Source organism: Engystomops pustulosus, chromosome 7 (assembly GCF_040894005.1).
Source record: "Engystomops pustulosus chromosome 7, aEngPut4.maternal, whole genome shotgun sequence".
NCBI classification, from domain to species: Eukaryota; Metazoa; Chordata; class Amphibia; order Anura; family Leptodactylidae; genus Engystomops; species Engystomops pustulosus.
This window is the reverse complement of record NC_092417.1, coordinates 116534179-116552320: the sequence shown is the minus strand read 5'-3', so window position 1 is coordinate 116552320 and position 18142 is coordinate 116534179. Positions and strand designations below refer to the sequence as shown.

The following is an 18142-nucleotide window of genomic DNA, read 5'->3' as shown; positions in this document are numbered from 1 at the left end:
GGACTTTGTATATAAGATGGCGGCTGATGGCTGGTTCAAGCAGTAGCATTTTTTATTTATTAAATTATTTTTATTCTATCCCCTTATAAAATGGCAGTATCATTATACAAGTTCTAATACCTCATTTGTCATCCTCATAGACATAGACTGTAAGCTTTTGCGAGCAGGGCCCTTACTCCAATTGTTTCACATGACTGTTAAAAAAAACTCTTTTTGCTACTTATGCAACGCAAGCATTTAATCTAAACACGTCTGCATTCAGGGCGGAGATTCTCCAGATTTGCCTACAATGCAATTCAATCTTGAAACATGGATTTAAGGTCTGGCATTAGGTAGGACCTATTAAAAGCAATAAGTGCCTCTACAAGCTCCTATTGTGGTCCCTCACCTCCCCCTCATATTGTGGCCCTTCATCTCCCCCTCATTTTGTGTCCCCTCAGCTCCTCTTATAGTGGCCTCTCTCATCTCTCCCTCATATTGTGGCCTTTCTTCTCTCCTCCACATATCGTGGCCCTTCTCATCTTCCACTAATATTTAGCCCCTTTAATCTCTCCCTTGCTTTGTAACCCTTCTCAGTTCCTCCTCATATTTTGTGCCCACTCATCTCTCCATCATAGTGTGGCCCTCTTCTCTCTCTCATATTGTGTCCCCCTCATCTCTCCCTCATATTGTGGACCCTCTTATCTTTTGCTCATTTTGTTGCCCCACATCTCTCCTTTGGTATTTCTGGTCTGTTCTCCACCACTGTGCTATGTAGCCTGATTGTTTATACGTGTCTTTTTGCTATTGGTGTTTCTGTATCACCTGCTGGGGTTTTTAGGTCCCAGCTGTATTATTTTGTGTTATCCTATCAGGAGTGGCCGGGCTCCATTTAAGACTGGTTTTGTCTTTTCTAGGTATTGTTGTATCTGCAGCTTATGTTATGTTTTCCTAGTAGCTTGTTACTTTGTCTGTGGTGAGAGATTTTGAAGTTTGTCTTGTATGCACACACCACTTTCCTGTATTTCCCCTTTTGTTTGTGTTTATGTAATTGAACATGCCTTGTGGACCTGCTCTTGTTGTTTGCCCTTTATTCCTGTCCACGCTATTTTCCTCCTTCCTGTATTCTGTCTCGATTGTGTGTTTGTATGCATGCTGGGATTGCTAGTTCTCCCAGTTACTTGCAGCAATCTTTTTTCTGTGGGGAAGGGGGGGCATATTTTGTACACCAGACCCTAGTAGCCCTTTTCCCTACTTTCTGGAGAGGTCTTCATGTTCAGAGGGAGATTAGTTTTTGGGTCCGGAGCTAGTCCAGGAAAGCTGACCATCAGCATTGTGCATAGTGCAGCCGCAACACAACACTAGAGCAGACATTTCATAGATACATGTGCAACTAGTTTCAACATGCATTTATGTCAGGTCTACACCAGAATACTGGCGCAGACTGCTTAATAAATGTGCTCTATACTGTATGGTACACACATTATAAACACATTATACAGTGTATAATTATACACACATACATACTGTATATACACACCATACATCACATACACATACATATAGCATATACATAGTTAAACGTTAAAATACAGTGAACAAGTGACAGCATAATGGATACGAACATATCATATATTTGTAATAAAGTGCATATAATAATATTGAATGATTGATTGTGAAATTCATGTATTAAAATGTTGATTAAAGATCGGGATCTCTATCAATCAATGCATGATATAATCAGACACACAAGGGGTCAGGGATGTGCTCCCCATTGTCTCACCTCCATAGAATAACTCAATGCATGATCGCTTATAGAAAAACAAACCAGATGAGCTGGAATGCGGAAGACCATAAATGCGTTCTGCACATACGGCTTCCATGCAATTCTGACACGATCTGCCATTAAGACTGTAGAATGGTCCTCAATGTCACCTAACCCGGGAAGTGCTCACCAAAAGGTAAGCAGACCACGTAAAGCACACCACATGATATCCTATGTGGAGAGAAAGTCACCTAATATTATAATGTGGCCATGATTAATAACTGCAGCATACAAACAAGAACAATGTGACATAAAATTTTCTTTTTACATATACAGAAAAATGTGCATCAATGTCATCAATCGTTAAGGAGATGAGGGAGAATCTGCATCCAATTGCTTGATGTATAAATTCTTAATAATCTGAAAAAAAGAAAAAAATGTAAAAAACTATTCAAGTGTGACCGTAATGAACAAACGTTACATCCTCACAGCATAAAAGAGTTACTAAGCATCACATAACAAGAAAGGATGAAGGGACCACTAGATTAGTGCACATTAAGTTTAAAGTCTACATTCAAACATTTGGGTTTCTAGGTATCCAGAGTGAAAATTCACCATAATTCTCAATGTTTCAGTAAATGTTCCCGATCACCTCCTCTACATGCGGGGGGAATTCTTCCAGTGTGTAAGTTAGAGCCCTACTTCTGTTCCTATCAGCAATTTTTACAGGGTAACCTCTATTTACAAATTGTTTGCTCATATTATCCAAATTTGGTATTAAATATGCCCCATTACACCAACATGCTAAAAAAAATCATCAAAAACACTGCAATCTAATACAGCTAAAAAAAGTTATGCATTATACACTGGCACTAGTTGAGTATGTAATAACACTTGTATACGAGACACTCCCCTCTCTTTAGATTCTGCCCAGGACTAACGCTCTCACAGCAGATGACAGAGTTGACTGCCAGGCTACATGCTGCAGTCACTGCCTCCTCGGACCGCCCCCTCATGAATAAGCCGGACCACTGTAAGCTTGGTGCGGCATTAGGACGGCTATGTACTGCTGTGTTTCCTAGGTTCCAATAAAGCTAAAGATTTAACAGTGCTATAACTGGGGTAGGGCTGGGGAGCTGCTTACTTTAGTAAGTGCCCCTAGTGGGTTTATATCAGGTGACAGGTCTTCTAAAATTTTTGCAAACACCTAATGATCTTTGCATACTCATGAGCTGAAGAAAACAGTGGTTGATCAAAAAGCTTTGAACACAATTGGTAGGTTTAGTCAGCGGTACCAGGATCTCCCAATTGTCTGATTCCAGTTGAAAAAAAAAGAAACCTCTAATAAAAAAAAAACTTCTATGGGCTTTCTAGGACTGTAAAGTAAGTGACAATAGCTCTAGATGCAAATAGAGATCAAACCATTGCAAAGCAGCAGGTCAGATGACATTCATAAATGAAGGACCTATAAGTAGATGGATACAAATTTCAGAATCTTAACCCCTTAAGGACGCAGCCATTTTGTAGCTTAAGACTCAGCCCGATTTTTTGGATTCTGACTTGCGTCTCTTTATACGGTTATAACTTTTGAACACTGTTACTTATCAAAGCGATTCTGAGATTGTTTTTTCCCCACATGTTGTACTTCATTTTAGTGGTAAATTTTGGCTGATAAGTTTTGCGTTTATTTACAAAAAAAAAGAAAATATGATAAATTTTTTGAAAAATTTGCCATTTTCGAAATTCTAAATCATTGCGTTTTCAGGCTGATAGATTTACCACCTAAATAAGTTGCTGAATAACATTTCCCATTTGTCTACTTTACATTTTCATAATTTTTGAAATGTTTGGATAATTTATTTTGATGTCACGCGGCTTACAAATAGAATATCGCTTTTCCGGATTTTCAGAATTGACTATTTTGGGGATAAATACAGTTTTGAATGAAATTTTACATATTTAGCATCAAAACCCCCTATATAATCTACCCATTTTCAAATCTGCACCCCTCAAACTATCAGAAACAGCTTTTACGAAGATTGTTAACCCCTTGAGATCTTCATAGTAATTGAATCAAAATGGAGGTGAAATTTAGAATGGTCATATTGTTCCCTTATACGTTCATTTAGCACTAAAATTTACACATTTCCAAAATATAAAAAGAGAAAACCCACCATACAATTTGTTCTGCAATTTCTCCTGAGTACAAAGACCCCCCACATGTGGCTGTGACTTGTGTTATGGGGGCACAGCGAGGTGCAGAAGGGAAGGAGGGCGCTGCAGCTGCCAGGATTTTAGTTTCCTCATTGGCCCCTTTTGAAGGCTATAAAATTTTCGCTTTTTCGTTATTGGGGCCATGTGATGCCATTTTTTTTGCGGGACGAGATGCTTTTTCCAGTGTTACCATTTTGGGGTTGGTATCACCTATTGTTGAAAATTTAGGAACTTTTTTTGAGGGCAGGAGTAGAAAAGCATCAATTCTGTACTGGATTTTTTACTTTTTTTTTTTTTGGTGTTCACCGTATAGACTAATAATCATGTTATCTTTATTCTATGGGTTGATACGATTACGGGGATACCAGACATGAATATATTTTCTTACGTTTTACTAAATTTGTCAAACAAAACCCTAATGTGGGGAAAAATCTATCATTTATGTATTGCCGTCTTCCAAGTGGCATAACATTGTTACTTTTTTGGCTACGGAGCTGGTTGATGGCTTGTTTTTTGCGGGACATGTTGTACTTTGCACCAGTATCATGTCTGAGTACACATGGTTTTTTGATCGCATTTTATAGCATTTTTTGTGGGATTGAAAAGGTAAAAATCATAATTTTTGGAAGGTTTATAGCAGTTTTTTTTTACGGCGTTTATCGTGGGGGTTCAATAATGATTTACTTTTATTCTACGGGTTGTTACGGACGCGGTGATACTATATATGTGGGGTTTGTGTTATGATTTAGACTTTTTTTGAGTTATATGTCTCTTTATATGTTTTGGGGGTTTGGGGCATTTTTAGTGATTTATGACTTTATTTTTTTATTGAATAACTTTTTTTTTTTAACTTTTTCACTTTTATACCATGGGACATGAAGAAGCAATCATCTGATTGCTTCTTCATGATAATATTCTGCAATACTCATGTATTGCAGAGTATTATCAGTGTCAGCCTATGCACTTGCATAGGCTGGCACTGTGCCAGTAAGATGACGTCACAGACGCCATCTTACTGGCAGTTCTTGCAGGTAACTCTGGGGTCCAGATCGGACCCCAGAGTTACTATAGCAACGATCGGCGCCCCCCGAAAACGGTTCGGGGGGGCCGATCGTGGGGGAAAGATCCCCCAGATGCCTGTTAGATGCCGCGGTCGCGCTGACCGCGGCATTTAACGGGTTAAGCACCCGCGATCGGAGACAACTCCGATCGCGGGTGTTACACTGGGGTGCCGGCTATTAGTTACAGCCGGCACCCCGTTTCTCCCGATGCCGGCTCGGCTCTGATCCAGAGCCGAGCCGGCATAAGCGCCGTGGCGGATATATCCGCCACTGAGCGCTAAGTCACTGCGCTCCGTGGCGGATATATCCGCCACGGAGCGTGAAGGGGTTAAAAAATATGCTGGATTTGCTTCATTAAGCACATTCTTATTCTAGTATATTGGAATTTAAGCTATGTAATCTTGTCCCTTAAAATTATATTTGGTACTGACCAACAGCAACATTGATAAATTTGTGAATGTAGTTTGAAGAGATAAAAGGTACAACAGTATGACTTTTGCTTTTCTTAGCTTCAGTTTATCTGACCTGGATAATTGTATTTCATGCTCCAGTGGAAAAAAATGTTTTGACTAAGCTTGCAAGGAACCATACTGCATCTCTCATTGTGAAAAGACTTACACGATAAAACTTTAGTGACAAAGTTTTCTGATTAATTCATGTGCAAATGTGTTAGGACTTTTACTTTGGGGGCCCAAACCCACAAAGCTCTTGGTTTGCCATTTTCTGAACCTAATAAGTTTTTCATACTTTCGTGAATAGAGCTGAGCAATGGGTCATTATTTGTATGACAAGATGACATTTTAATTGATACCATTTTGGGACCTACATGATCTTTTGACCACTTTTAACTCAAATATTCATGGGTGGAAATTCAGACATTTGAATGCTATTTTCTGTTACGGGGTATGGACATTGATACTACTGTATTGTAGTATATCATATGTGTACTGGCTTTGGCAGGATGTTGCAAATTAGGCTTCATGAAAGGTCTAGATTAGAACCTGGTATACCATGTAAGTATAAACTGACTCAATGTCAGATTTGTTGTAGAAGTTTGCTAGAAATATAAAAACGGCAATTAAACAAAATTCTTTCCTTACAAAGTACAGTCTGAATAACAACTGAAGGGCTTGTCATTGCCAGCTAACTAAACCAGCTTGTTGAACCCACACTTGCATGTGGCTTTCAAACAGGCAGGGTTCTGGATCTTCATATAAAAGGAAAGCCAGAAGGGCAATTTTGTATCTGCCCTCTGATCACATGACTAATTAGGCAGCAGGTGGGACTCTGGTCTGCTATGTCACATAGGAAAGGAACCTTGGATAAACATACCTTTCCTCCACAACCTGTCCTGCATAGGTGTCACATATCCCCACCCCCTCCGCTCAGGCAACTGGGACTGAGCAACTGTAACGGCCAGCTGGATGGGTCATTACTAAAAGTTAGCTCCAGTAAGCTTCCTGGTTAGCTGGTGTAGTTTGGCCAGCTATTCCACGCTACCATAAGGAATCCTACCTCTGTAACAATGGACATTTCCCTAATTTGTTATGCTTTGCTGCCACCTAATGCCATTATATAGTTTAACACCTATAGTACCCTATAGCTATCCCTAGAGTATTAATATGTGATATGTTGATATTAATGATGCAATTAATATAGTGATTGCTTGAGTTGCAGTGAGCTGCTGCAAAAGTCTATGGGGCACATTTACTAAGAACAGTGCAAACTGCACTAAATGTAGTTTGCCTGTGTAGTCTGTGCCACACAGTTCTGTCGGATTTTGCATGTTAAATGTGGCACACAGTTGGACTGAGCACTGAATGCCTCTTAATTTATGATGCATGATGCCTAGTGCACCTGCCACAAAAGGGTTGCGTGTGACCCAATTGTGGTGCCGACACTTCTTAAATACCTAGCAGTTTGCACTAAAAATAATGTCCAACAGAAAACTGGTGCACGGTCCCTAATAAATGTGCCCCTATAAATATATACTCATTACAAGGCTTGGTCTTTCTGCTGATAACTTCAGAGAGATACCTCTCACCTATGAGAATTTTGTGTCTCTGTGTGCTAATTCCATGTAGACTGACACCTTTCTGCCAAATTAGCAGAGCCAATCTAAGCTCCTACTATCCAGTTCCTAACTGGGCTGAATTATAAATTCTGGACCCACAGCCAACAAATTCTACTGCTTTATGTGTGCCTGCAGAGAGGAATGTTTTTGTTAGAGATTTCTTTCTCCAAATGTGATCCCTAGCCTGCTGCCGCTAACGGCACAGGCTTCTCCACACCGGTTGGGTAACTTTTCATAACCACAAGACATGTGCAAACTTGAAAATGCATCCACTGTAAAATTTTAAGACTGTCGAAGCCATATAGTCAATCTATATTACTTTCTTTTATATTTAATATTTCTTTCTTTATGCGGTTCATCCATTTGAGGTATACATGGTCATTGACCATCCTGAATTTTCTGCCCAACAAATATTAATTGATGGAATCTATTGCCTATTTGATGGCAAGATATTTCTTTTCCACAACTGTGTAATTTTTCTCATGTTTATTCAGGTTTTTATTTAAATAAATCACAGGGGGTTCTTCTCCATCACTGTTCGGTGAGAAGACTGCCTCTATTCCTGTGTCTGAAGCATCTGTATGCACTACAAACTCTTTTTTTTAAAGTCAGGCCTCACCGACACCAGCTGGGAATTAAGAAACAATTTTAGAGTTTGGAGCGCCTTTTCTGCTTCAGGGTTTCACTTTATTATAACCGACTATTTTTCCTTGGGGAGATCAGACAGTGCCGCAACAATGGCTGCAAAATACGGTATGAACCGCCCAGGGCCGCATCTGCCATGAGGCGAGATGAAAATCTCGTCTCGGGCGGCAGAATGCGGGCCTCTTTAAAAGCGGCATTTTGCTGCTCCAATGTGGGCTCATCAGCGCCCAAATCGCCCTCCAGATAAATCGCACCTGTCTCTTTAAGAAACAGGTGTGATTTACATGCGGAGCGACACAGCGCCTTTCCGGCTGCTGGAGTCGCTCTGTACAGTGCAGTGACACAAGCGGCGGATGATGACGTCACGCCGCCTGTGTCACTCAGCGGAGGCGCGGCTGCCAGAAGAGCCGCGTGAGTACGGAAGCCGCGTGCCGTGGGAGCACCCTGCCGCGAGGTAAGTATGAGTTTTATTATTTTTATTGTCCAATTATTAATTAAATGTGGCCATATATAGGCCATTACTGCTGTAACGGGGGGGGGGGGGGGGGCTTCTATATATACTTATATGAGGCCAGATTCCTTTTTTTTACTGGGGGAGCTGTGTATATATTTATATGGGGGGCCAGATTCTGTTTATTCTGGGGGGGCTGTATATATTTATATGTGGGACCATACTCTTTTTATTCTGGGGGGCTGTATATATTTAAATGAGGGACCATACTCTGTTTATTCTGGGGGGCTGTATATATTTATATGGGGGGCCAGATTCTGTTTATTCTGGGGGCGCTGTATATATTTATATGGGGCCAGATTCTTATTTTCCTGGGGGGGGGGGGACTGTATATATTTATATGGGGCGGGATACTGTTTATACTGGGGGGGCCTATAAAAATAAATTATATATATTCATTAGGTGCTATATATTTACATTAATCAGGGTAGTACTTATTATATATTAGCTATAAGATACAATAGATTACTTTGCATCATGTAAAACAAATGTTGGGGGGTCTCTATTAATAAATTAGGGGTGTTTTATATTGATGTGCTGTGCAGGCTATAATTCCAGTAGAATATATATAATGAAGGGATGTTTTATATGTGTGGAGAGTGCGGTCACTTGTGTTGTGGGGGGTATATATTACTTAGGAGCACAGTGTTGTTATCCAGGAGACTTCATACTGTAAGTGACTATGGTATTTTTAGGGGCGCCGGGTGGAGATGCTGCACAGAGCTGAATACATCTGTCCGTGAACTCAGCAGTGATACATAATGGATTGGAGAACCTGGAATAAAGTCCTACTGATGGCAGAGATTGTCATCTATAAGGTACTAGATGTCACTAATGACTCCAAGAACCTGTAGTCAGTCACACAGAGTCAGGGAGATGCCTATGGGGATGTTAATTGTTAGTAAAGTTTTCAGCATTTACTGAAAAGGGAGCGGGGGGGGGGGGGGCAGCATTTTAATATTCGCCTCAGGCAGCAAATATGCTAGAATCAGCCCTTGAACCACCGATAGTAGCCAATCAACCAAAGTAAAGACCTCCCTTTTTTCTATTTAACAGTGGGGGTCAGTTCTGGATTGCATTAATTTTATCACTTGGGGCTTGACTAATCCTCTCCCAATTATGTAACCCAAGCACTTTTCTAAACAAGCCTCTTCTCAAAAATGTGGAACCAAATAGTGGTAGGAAAGGTTAATGTGCAAGACGCTGCAAAGTGCAAAGAGCTGAGCCAGCATCGGGACATATGGGGTGCCAGCTGTAACTAACAGCTGACATCCCAGTGTAACACACGGGATGAGTGGTCAGAGTGAGCTCCGATCGCAGGTGTTTAACTAATTAATTGCCACGGTAAGTGCTATGACGGCATTTAAACTACCTTCTGGAGGTCCCTGGCCCATGATTGCCCCCCCACACGCAGTCTTCGGGAGGCGCCGATTGTTCCTATGACAGCACTGAGATGGCAATACCTGTAAGATGGAATCTGTGACATCATTTTAAAGGCACAGTGTCAACCTATTCGGGTGCATAGGCTGACACAACCAATACCCAGCAATATTGATGTATTGAAGGATATTATTATGAACAAGCAATCAGATAAAAGAAACTGTTAAAAAACTTCCAAAATTATAGTTTTTACCTATGTAATCCCACAAAAAATGCAATAAAAAGTGATCATAAAAACATATGTACTCCAGAATGATACTGTTGCAAAGTACAACATGTCCCAGCAAAAAACAAGCCATCAACCAAAAGGAAAATGTTATGCCACTTGGAAGAGGGTGATGATCAATTGATATATTCTTCCCCACATTAGGGTTTTATTTGTCAAATTAAGTAAAACATAAGAAAAATTATTCAAGTCTGGTATACCCGTAATCATATTGACCCATAGAATAAAGATACCATGATTATTAGGCTATATGGTGAACAGCAAAAAAATTTAAACAATCCAGTACAGAATTGATGCTTTTCTACTCCTGCCCTCAAAAAAAAGTTCATAAATTGTCAACAATAGGGGATACCAATCCCAAGATGGTAACCCTGGAAAAATGCCATCACATTACCCTGATACGAAAAAGCTATTCACCTATTTGCCTACAAAATGGGACAATGAGAAAACTAAAATCCTGGCAACTGCAGGGCACTCCTTCCCTTCTGCGCCTCGCTGTGCGCCCATAAAACAGGTAACGGTCACATGTAGGGGGTCTCTGTACTTGAGAGAAATTGCATAACAATTGTAAGATGGGTTTTCTTTTTTTATCTTTTGGAAATGTGTACATTTTAGGACTAAATGAACGTATAACCATCAAAATTTGACCATTCTAAATTTCACCTCCATTTTGATTTAATTACTATCAATATCTGAAAATTGTTTGTGATAGTTTGAGGGGTGTTCCCCGAGTTATGAAATGCATAGCAGCCTTCATTATATATCTGTTCTCTAATCACTTAATAAATTAGGCATCAGGTAAAACTCTGTTCTGCTAACTCACATAGGAGAAGAACCTTGGAGAAATATACATCTTCAATATTGATCTTAACAGGAAAAAAGAAATGCCCCCCCATTAAAAATAATAAGAAAGGCCAACTGCCATGGAAACATTTACATTAAGGCCTCCCAGCCATGAATATAGCGTAAATTAGAAAAATATTGCCCTTCAGTGAAAATTCCTGCGATACATAAATCAAAAATATCTACCTGCCAAGAATTTAGCAAACACATAAATATATTCCAGCAAAGAATATAACAAACACATAGGGGCACATATACTTACCCCATCCACTGTAGGTTCACCGAAAGTGCATTGGCCGACGATGTCTGTCACTTCTCCGCTCAGGTCCGTTGGAGTTCACCTTCTCCCTCGTGGTGCATGTTAGTGCTCTGTCTTGCGACACAATTATAAAGTTAAATCTTGCACTCAGTCCGAATCTGTCGAATCGTCTGACAGCTCGCATGAAAATCAGCACAGCTGCACCAAAAACTGATTGGGTGTAACACAATCCCAGAGCAGACCCTTGTCAAATACCTGTCAAAGCCGTGCAAATCCCGAAAACAGCGCACAGTCTAACGAAAGTGCGATCTGTGACCCTTAGTAAATGAGCCCCATAGATACCAATGACTAGGTCGCTCGTATAAATATTTACCAGCACTGAATAATCCATACATAATATTTGAGACTTTTAAATATAGACTAAAAATTTATTTACTACACACATCAATATATACCAGCATTACATATAACACTCATGCATTCCGGCTCATAGATACGTGAATTGTATTCTTTATTGAAGAAAACTTCTGTACATACAAATTGACAATGAGTAGTCGCATGAGTAAAGGCTAGCAGCCTACGCATTTCAGATAAACACTCTATCCTTGTTCATGAATAAGCCTGTGATAAGCCTGAATAAGCCCCTGTGACACTTGTAGTTTCAAATTTCTAATAATTCTTCATTACAGACACTTTACAGCTGATTATTGCAATCTAGGACTATAGTAAAGCCAGTATTTCTCCCCTGTAGTATATAGCCAGCCACCCTGTAGTATATAGCAGCCTTCCACACCTGTAGTATATAGCCAGCCTGCCTCCCTGTAGTATATAGGCAGCCTATCCCCCCTGTAGTATATAGCCAGCCTGCCCTCCCTGTTGTATATAGCCAACCTGCCCCCTGTAGTATATAGCAAGCCCTACCTGTAGTATATAGCCAACCTGCCCCCTGTAGTATATAGCCAACCTGCCCCCTGTAGTATATAGCCAGCCTGCCCTACCTGTAGTATAGAGCCAGCCCTCCTGCAGTATATAGGCAGCCTGCCCCCCTGTTGTATATAGCCAGCTTGCCCTCCTGCGGTTTACAGCCAGCCTGCCCTACCTGTAGTCTATAGCCAGCCTTCCTTCCTTGTAGTATACAGCCAGCCTGTCCCATGTAAAATACAGCCAGCCTACCCTCCCTATAGAATATAGTCAGCCTGCCCCCTATAGTATATAGCCAGCCTGCCCTTCCTGTAGTATACAGCCAGCCTGCCCTCCCTGTAGTATATAGCCAGCCTGCCCTCCCTGTAGTATATAGCCATGCCCCCAAAAATAATAAAATAATACTTACCTAACTGCACTCCCTCGTACCGCATGGTCTGTCCCGTGTTGCCCTCTCACTCTATGGCCCAAGTGGCGCCAGAGCAATCATAGTATTATAGTAAATAAGGCTAAAAAAAGACAGAAATCCAACCTTTAAGAATTAAATAAATGTTTTTTCCCCTATTTTTTTTCCAGAAAAGCACCCAGGGCCCTCTTGAACATGTACATAGAGACTGCCATAACAACCGACTGCGGCAGAGAGTTCCATAGGTATCAAAAGATCTTTGGAGAGATCCTTGTACTGTCCATTCAGGTATTTGTACATTGTAATGAGGTCTCCCCTCAGTCGTCTATTATGAATAATCCCAAATTTTGTAATCTGTCATTGTATTCCCTTTATAATCTTGGTTGCTCTCCTCTGCACCTGTTCTTTTTATACACTGGTTCCAAAAACTGTACACAATATTCCATGAGTGGTCTGACCAGTGATTTGTATAAGGGCAAAACTATGTCCTTATCATGAGATACATCCCATGATTTTATTTGCTTTAGCAGCAGCTGCCTGGCTCTGATCACTAAAATTGAGTTTACCATCCACCAATACCCCCAAGTCTTTTTCAGCTCCAGTTTTACCAAGTAATTGTCTGTTTAGAACATGATTATACTTTTTGTTTCCATGGCCCAAGTGCATAACTTTACATTTATCTACATTAAACCTCATCAACCATTTCTCTGCCCACTCCTCAAGCTTCCACAAATCCCTCTGTAATGGTAAACTATCGACCTCAGTATTAGTTACGTTACACAGCTTAGGATCATCTGCAAATATTGAAACTTAACTGTGTAAGCCCACTACAAAGTCATTAATAAAAATATGAAAAAGAAGTTACCCCAATACTGACCCCTGTGGCACTCCACTGGTAATGTAAACCCAATCTGAGAATGTGCCATTAATGACGACCCTCTATTTTCTATCACTAAGCCAATTACTTACCCAAATACACAGATTTTACCCTAGTCCCAGCAGACTCATTCTATGCAGAAATGACGTCTGCAGCCATGCACTTGGGTTCTAGAGGCACAGCAACCAGCAATATGTGTATCTTAAAGATACACATTTCGCCATTCACTACTGGGGGCCCAAACGATGAGGGTAGCGCCTTAGGCGATCACCTACCATCGCCTACTTCTCGTCCCGGCCCCCGGCTGGCTATATACAAGGGACTGGCTGGCTACATACAGGGGACTGGATGTCTGGCTATATACAAGGGACAGGCTAGCTATATACTGGGGGCAGGGGGTTGGCTCTATACTGGGGGCAGTAGGCAGGCTATATACAGGAGACTGGCTGGGTGTCTATATACTGAGGTAGGCTATATACTGGAGCAGGGGGCTGGCTATATACTGGGGCAGGGGACTGGCTATATACAGGGACTGGCTGGCTATATACTGGTGACTAGGGGCAGGTGGATGGTTGTCTTTATATTGGGATAGGCTATATGCTGGGGCAGGCTATATACTGAGGAAGAAGGGTGGCTATATTTAGAGCTGTCTGACTTTATACAGGGGACTAGCTGGATGGCTATATACAGTGGTCAGGGGGCTGGCTATATATAGGGGACTGGGTGGTTATTTAGAGGGGACTGGCTGGGTGGCTATATACAGGGGACTGGCTGCCTATATACTGGGGGCAGGGGCTGGATAGCTGGGGTGAGACTGTGACCAATGCATTTCCCACCCTAGGCTTTTACTTGTGTAAATAGGTTTTCCAAGTTTATTGTGGTAAAATGAAAGCCCTCAGCTTATATTTGTGTTGGCTTATAATCAAGTTTATACGATAATTTATTTTTACAGGAGATACCAATCTTACATTTTCTTCCATTTATCTAAGCACAATGTTCAGATGTGTCTGCCATGGTAACAAGGTCTACCAGTCAAGCAAACTAAAGAAACTGAGGGGATTGAATAAGAAAATCAGATATTGTATATCTTGACCCTGGTAATTCTTGTAAACACATTTAAAAGTATCTCTCTATATCCACACAATGCTGTAACTACACATTCAAAGCAACTCTATTTGACAGTAATAACCTATAGATGTAAACCTTTATGAAGCCAAATTGTCTTTACGAAAAAGACCATGGTCTGACCTGGTCTGTCTGTGTATTACACACTAAGGCCCCATTCACACAGACCATGTGGGGGCGTATATCATCCCCATAGATGCATGTGGTGCAGATCGTGGTATGGCGAGAACAACATGTGCTAACCGTACAGTGCTGTTGGGGAAAAAAAAAGAAAAAAAAAGCTTGCTCTATCTTTGGCCGTCAGCGCTATTTTATATGGAGAGGGGAGGGGTGAACAGTACTAATCCTTCCTCCTCTCCAGTGCTCTGATGTGTGCTTCCCCGGCTATGGCCGTGCAAGCACATATAAGAGTGAATTTGCCCTAATACATTGATCTGTATTACGGGAGTTACCAAAACAGGAAAGCAATCAGTGTATGGATAGACTGGCTATAAATCAGCCATTCTATTCTTTACCCTAAATAGCTGTATTTAAATCACTTTAGCCATCATGTATATACTACACCAGTGGTGGCGAACCTATGGCACGAGTACCAAAGGTGGCACTGGGAGCCCTCTGTATGGGCACCCAGGCCATCATCCAGCACAAAAGTCACCATTCAGGACTCAAAACCTAATTCAAGGAGGTGTGGACAGAGCTTGATTATCATTCTAGCCCCTTCTCCGGACCCGTGATTCATCCTGTTAAAGGGACTTTAGAGGGAAACTTCAATAACAATACAAATTTCTCCTTCTTTCTCCTGTATTGGTGTCTTCAAGGTGCCAATATGTTTGAAACCTGTGAGTTACTTTGAATTGTCATTTGGCACTTTGTGAAAAATATGTGGCTTTTGCTTGTAGTTTCGGCACTCAGTCCCTAAAAGGTTCACCATCACTGTACTACACAGTACTTTATTGTATACTGTGCAACACATTTTAATGGATACCACTCCAGTGAAGGCCTACATAACATTTCTTTGACCTCTGTTGGGTAAATGTTTTTTCTCTCTGCACCTGGTGTATTCATGCACCTATTCATTTAGAGATTGCAGAAAAATGAGATCCAACAGTTGGCGGTAAAATAATTTCCTGCTACACCTTACGTTCCATACAACCATGGTAGAAAGTTTAAGAGTTCTTCGACACTAACAATGTTGATAACATTTCACCTGAACTTCTATGGTGCTAGCACAAAAAGTTCATGAGAGGCCATTGTTAGGGATTAGCAGCAGCTAATAAAAAGGCTAATGAGCAGGTTCTGTGTAAGATGAAAGCTTGACATTATTCCTTAGGAAACAAGGCAGGTTGAATTTTAGCAAACCAACTGAAGCAAAGAGCAGCAAAGAATAGGACTCCCTTTCTGATTAACTAATGAAATGATAATAATACTGAACAACCTTCTGTAGATAGCACATTCTTGAGCAATATTAATTTACCAGGTTACAGGAGCAGTCTATGGAGCTGGCGCCCCATCTCTAAGGAAGAAATTCTTAAAGCGATAAGAACACTAAAAGGTAATAAGACCCTAGGGCAGTGATGGCAAACCTTTTAGATGCCCAAACGACAACCAAAACTTAGATATTTTTGTCAAAGTGTCAATGCGACAATTTAAGCAGTAACTTATTATTCCCTGCTCTGTCACATGTTTAAATTGTATAGGCACCTGAGGACACCAATACAGTAGAAAGAAGGAGAACAAGTTTTGATTATCATTGTAGCTTCCTTCTAGGGTCCTGGGCTGCTTGGGACTGCAAGAGGCCTTGAGTCCTGCCTGGCAAACTTTGCACTGGGCTAATGGCAAAGGTGCCCATAGATAGGGCTCTGAGTGCCTCCTCTGGCACCCGTGCCATAGGTTGGCCACCAATGCCCTAGGGCCTGAGGGCTTCACCAATGAATATAAGGTACATGCTACATTCATAGCGCACTATTTAGCAACTCTTTTTGCATCTATACAATCTTAAGGATCAATCCCTAAGGAGGTGCTGCTTGCAGTCATCTCAATTTTATCCAAACTGGGCAAAACACCAAACTTTCCTTCAAATTTTCTACCCATATTGCTTTTGAACATGGACCTCAAATTATATTCTAAAATTCTTGCTGAGAGGTTCACCCCCCTCCTGCTGGGGCACATACACCAAGATCAGGTGGGCCTCGTCAGGGTGAGGGTCTTCTCAGATGGTAGTCACCATTGTGGATCTACTAAATTGTGTGGAACATGGTTGGACACCTTCTCTGCTTCTTTCCTTGGATGCGGAGAAGGCGTTCCATCGTGCACATTGGGTATATCTGCAAGAAGTCTTGCAAAAGTTTGGATTTGTGCCTGATGCGTTGACAAATATCATGGCCCTATAAAGTGCCTATGTTTCTATATCTAGTTATATTTCGCACCCTTTTAATATAAATAATGGTACCCAACAAGAGGGATAGCAAACCTCAGATATTAAGAGTGGGCAACCTTTTATGTAAGAGGACATCTCAATTAATAGGGGATCTAGATCTCAGTAACTGGATGAGTTGGGGACTACATAGAGTAGCAGAGTTTTTGGATTAAAATCATTTACTGGCTTTTTCAGATATATGTGGTAAATTTGACATTCCTAAAAATGACTTTTACAAATACTTGAGGTTAAGACTAGAGATGAGCGAACATGCTCGTCCGAGCTTGATGCTCGGTCGAGCATTAGGGTACTCGAAACTGCTCGTTGCTCGGACGAATACTTCGCCCGCTCGAGAAAATGGCAGCTCCCGCCGTTTTGCTTTTTGGCGGCCAGAAACAGAGCCAATCACAAGCCAGGAGACTCTGCACTCCACCCAGCATGACGTGGTACCCTTACACGTCGATAGCAGTGGTTGGCTGGCCAGATCAGGTGACCCTGAGATAGACTAGCCGCTGCCCGCGCTGCTCGGATCATTCTGTGTCTGGATGCCGCTAGGGAGAGAGCTGCTGCTGGTCAGGGAAAGCGTTAGGGTGTTCTATTAGCTTACTGTTAGGCAGGAGTGATTCTCAAAGAACCCAACAGCCCTTCTTAGGGCTACAATAACGTTCTACTTTTTTTATTTTAATTTGCATCTAGTACCATTTTGTGAGGAATTAGCAGGGGGACTTGCTACCGTTGTGTTTAGCTCTTAGTGGCACACATATCCATAGCAAAGACCGAAGTGGGAAAATTTAGTAGGGGTTGGATTTCAATTAGGCACTAACTCAGTGTCATCTCATCTGGCATATTAGTGTGCTTTGATACTTGGCTAGAAAATAGCCATAGGAGAATACAAACAGCTTACTTACGCCTACAGTAGCGTTCTATATATTTGATTTCTGGTTGATCTGCTGGTGGCTGTACTTTCTGCAGTGCATGTACTAGCCAATTCTGAGCAATTTGTAGTGAGACTTGCGACCGCTGTGTTCTGCGCTTAGTGACGCACATATCCATAGCAAAGACCGAAGTGGGAAAATTTAGTAGGGGTTGGATTTCAATTAGGCACTAACTCAGTGTCATCTCATCTGGCATAGTAGTGTGCTTTGATACTTGGCTAGAAAATAGCCATAGGAGAATACAAACAGCTTACTTACGCCTACAGTAGCGTTCTATATATTTGATTTCTGGTTGATCTGCTGGTGGCTGTACTTTCTGCAGTGCATGTACTAGCCAATTCTGAGCAATTTGTAGTGAGACTTGCGACCGCTGTGTTCTGCGCTTAGTGACGCACATATCCATAGCAAAGACCGAAGTGGGAAAATTTAGTAGGGGTTGGATTTC

At 41.3% G+C, this 18142-nt stretch overlaps 1 long non-coding RNA gene across 1 annotated transcript in view; it reads right to left on the bottom strand.

The window, feature by feature from the left end:
• Positions 1-1593: 1593 nt before the first annotated feature.
• LOC140070774 (uncharacterized) overlaps positions 1594-18142 on the bottom strand; it is a 51668-nt gene continuing 35119 nt past the window's right edge. Inside the window, exon 3 of the long non-coding RNA XR_011848982.1 lies at positions 1594-2164. This is a non-coding gene — a long non-coding RNA (uncharacterized lncRNA). The remainder of the gene's footprint in view (positions 2165-18142) is intronic.